Source organism: Phoenix dactylifera, chromosome 7 (assembly GCF_051530095.1).
Source record: "Phoenix dactylifera cultivar Ajwa chromosome 7, Ajwa_hap1_PhDact_Kaust_v1.1, whole genome shotgun sequence".
NCBI classification, from domain to species: Eukaryota; Viridiplantae; Streptophyta; class Magnoliopsida; order Arecales; family Arecaceae; genus Phoenix; species Phoenix dactylifera.
In genome coordinates this window covers 2246675-2250762 of record NC_143196.1, presented here as the reverse complement: position 1 = coordinate 2250762, position 4088 = coordinate 2246675, and the positions used below count along the sequence as shown (strand labels likewise).

The window sequence follows — 4088 nt, the reverse complement described above, 5'->3', positions numbered from 1 at the left end:
TAACATAATGTATAATGATTATAATTTTTAATAAAATTTTCTAAAAGTATACTAAAACAATAATTGATGTTTTATTGTTAATAATATAACTATTGTTTTATGATCATAGCATACTTGTTTAATTATTTCTATTCTATCATAACGATTCTTGTAGCACCATAAAACTAAGTTAACTTCAATTGTATTTGTTATTTTCAATTAGAGATAATGAAAAAGCAATAGCTTTTGTAACTATCATGTCAAACTGTAATATTTTTAGTTGCCACCTATATTTAGCTCGCAAGAAATAGCATTGCTGGTAAAACAAATACTTTCTAATTAAATATTTTATTTGCTTGGAGAGAAGAAAAAATTCTTTTATTCTCCTCAACTTGACCTCTCAAATGGATTTAGAAAAAGTAGAAAATATGGCAAAACTAGGGTCTTGGTTCTCTCTTCCTACATTGATCAATAATAAGTTGATATGCACAGCTTCTATTTATGCTAGTGAGGTCCACCCTTGTTTATTTTAAGTCAGATTAATTTTCTAGTTCAAATAAGATTTAATTTTTTCAAAATAGACATGACCAGTGAAAATAAATATTAGAAAGTTAAAATCGAAAATGAGGTAAATCTCAATTCCTACATTGACTTTATCTCTAGTCGTTCCACCAATTTTTTTCCATATGAAAAGTTACATCCAGTCAAAGTCTCTCCTAAAAAGAAAAGTTATTATTAGATTGGTCCATTTTAGAATTTAAACGATGCAATTTGTTACTATTGGCCCATTTAGCACGCGATGTAGCTCCCCGATGTGATGACTTGCTCCTAAACCATGTCCAATTTTTTCTGTAATGACCAAATTGATCTACATCGAGTCTAATAATTCTTCTGGATCAATATCAAATGGAACCAAGATTTTTATCTCGATCGAGATCTCGAATTGTACGACAACTTTGGATACAATATATGCAAAAGGCTTGGCCTATTTTCTCGATCAAGATAAATCGGTAAAATCCAAGATATTTGCTGACATGATATCATTCAAATCAAAAAATATTTTTTAATCACTTTTATGTCCTTAAATGGGATTTTTAATCAATAATTCTTTAAATTTTTTAATCATTTTTATTTTTCAATAATTATTCTTTAATTAATTATTATTTTTTTGAGATTTCCACAATGGATGATCCAACCGTGTATTTATGCAAAGGAAGATGAATACTCCTTTGGTGCAAAAGATACAATTGCGGCCCAGCTTTGAACCCAACCTCTCACTTAGAAGACAAGTGGATTTGCTGCTTAGCTACAAACTTAAGGAGTAGATGGAGTTGTGCTATAGAAAATATTGTCAAGAATAGATCTGTTAAAAGACCATAATGGCAGTCTCTTGTGAAGAGGATTTGGCTGGTTGTTTATGGACTCTTTGGTTGACAGTTTCTTGACCTCAAGCTAACTAATATCGAATGTGGATAGGAAAACTTTCTAACAAACAATCTTGAGAGATCAAGCATGTAGGAGCTGACAGATAAACCACATGCGATTATTTTACTCAAAAAAAAAAAAAAAGGAACAAAGCCACCCCACCACCTATCCACTCTGTCAGGTATTTAGAGTCCGGAACAGACCTAAGCTTAATACTTGAAGTCTCGAAGGATTAGACTTGTATCTTTCGCAGACCTTTAAATTATCCATTGGTCGCTTTGACATCTATGCGGATGGATAAATAATGGAGTTTGGAGTGCTTTAAAATATGTGCATTGGGTGATCTAATGGTGGATTTGTGCGAAGGAAGATGAATACTTTTTTCATGTGAAAGATGCAATTGAGACCCAGCTTTGAACCCAACCGGGGCGGGGGATTTGCTGGTCTCTCACTTAGAAGAAAAGAGGATAAAATACTAAGAAAAAAAATTCACATTATAAAACATAAAATATTTCCTTCACACAATATTACAAAAGAAAATATTGCACTGAAATAACAATTTATTTCCACATTATTCTCCCATATATAAATCTAACGTCCTTCACCCTTATTATTGTTATTATTTTTTGGCAAAGGAAAAACACGCATACACAAGATCACACGACGGTACATGAAGTTGATGGATCCTCCTTAAGAATCAACTAGCATCCTCCACGTTAGGTTCCACCAGAGGGCATTCGTGTAGAACCAGGCACACATCCGCAGTTCCTTCCACAAGTGCCACACCGAGACCCTCCTTGGCACCCCCCAGGGCAGAGCACCCAGCACCAAACCTGACAAATTTGTGGTCGACACGGTGGTCGACACGATGGTGGACACGGTGGTGGACATAGTTTGCACGGTGGTGGACAGCACCATACCTGTGATAGGATTTATTTAGTAAATGTGAAAATAAAATGAAGGACCTCAGCTTGGGAATATGTGAAAACAAATATGCAATACAAATGATGATGTCGTTGTGCTAATATGAGTATTAAAAGAATAAGAAGAAAAAAAAGAAGGAACGAAAAAAAGAAAGAAAAGGCAAGCTCGAAACTTTCCTCCTTAACTGACATATTTAGATATAATTTAACAATAATTGTGATCTTAAGCTAATAAAGAGCGGCTCAATAACTTATATCAAAGTTAAACATAGCCAGGTTAATCAAAACAAGATAGAAAGAAAGGAAAGATGCAAGAGTGATGAAACGATCCGCCTCTAATTAAGTTTTATTCTGATAAAAATATGAAAGGGAACACCAAAGCTTCATGCTATCATTAACATATAACTGTAAGCTTTAGGAAAAAGATCATGATATTATGAGATCCACAAGAGACATGAGTTGAAATCATCATGAGCTAGCCTTTCAAAATTACATAGAGAAGTGATTCTGAAGGGAGGAGAATTTGCAACCTTTTGCTCCATTCCTAGATTGAAGCCAGATCCTAATTCTGGATGCGAGGTTTCGAGCGTAGTTGGCGGGGAGGGCAGGTTGGGGGTTGCCTTCTTTATAACGCGAATGACCGACGGAAAAGAGGGAGGGGAGACTGTGACCTGGAACCTACCAGCAATAATTGGAGCATTTGAGAGGCTTGTCCGGTGGCTGGAATTGCCATCACGCCAAGTGTAAAAATTTTCAGTGACTGTTTCCAGCCAAACTATTGGAAAGGATTGAATCGAAGACTTGATGGTACTACGTAACCTGTGAAACAGTACATAATTTTCCCTTCTGAGCCATTTTGATGGTCCCATGCATTGTTACTTTGTCAAAAAAAAAAAAAAATCCATTTTGATGGTCCCCTAGTTGCTTGGCCGACGTGATCAACTATTAGTGGATCGGGGAATCTGCTGCTTTATCGGCCGTACGTCCTTTCTAAACACCGGATAACGAAACGAGGATTCGCTGCTGCTGCTGCGACCTTTCTAATTAAAATCACAGTATAGCATTATATGAAAGAAAAAGAAAGAAATAATAAAATATATAATATGCTGCTTTAATTTCAGTTATCTCATTTTACTAAGTTTTATATTCTAAGATCATCATTTTATTAGCTTTTTCTTTATAAATTTTTGTTTCCTTAAAGAGATTTTAACATGTCAATCCTCTTTTCTCAGCCCAATTCCTGCGAAGTTCTTCTTTGTGTAAAATTTAATTTATTTATTAAAAGATGGAATAGTCCCTATATTCTAATTAGTAACTAATTTCATTGATTCTTTATATTAAAATTAAAATTATAAGCTTAACCTATTCCATTTATTACAATTTGAAACAACAAGAGTGGACACATCAATCATTGGAGGAGTTTATATTTTTTATAACTGAAAAATTAAAATCATACTTATTATTCAATGTGAAGATATTAAGAAAATTAATTATTAACTGCACGGCAAGGACCATTTTGTTCTATCTAATTTATAGCAAATAGTGGTTATGATGGGCCTTTCATTAATAAGGAGTCTCGAAGAAGTGAGACTAATCCACCGGAACGTCTTGATGAAACTAGTCGTCGAGAAAAAGAAACCATCTGCATATTAATTTTCCAAGTCCCCATACTTATAAACTCTCAATCTAAGATTCAAATTCAAAATATTTGACTCCTAAGCAGAGGATGTAATCTTTAGCACAAGCCTAGTTCATTAAATG

At 34.0% G+C, this 4088-nt stretch overlaps 1 long non-coding RNA gene across 1 annotated transcript; it reads right to left on the bottom strand.

Moving 5' to 3' along the window:
* Positions 1-1877: 1877 nt before the first annotated feature.
* On the bottom strand, positions 1878-2989 carry LOC103707575 (uncharacterized). Its single transcript, XR_604161.6, has 2 exons — positions 2858-2989; positions 1878-2324 (listed from the first exon to the last, which is right to left on the bottom strand). It is a non-coding gene; the product is annotated as an uncharacterized LOC103707575 (long non-coding RNA).
* Positions 2990-4088: the final 1099 nt, after the last annotated feature.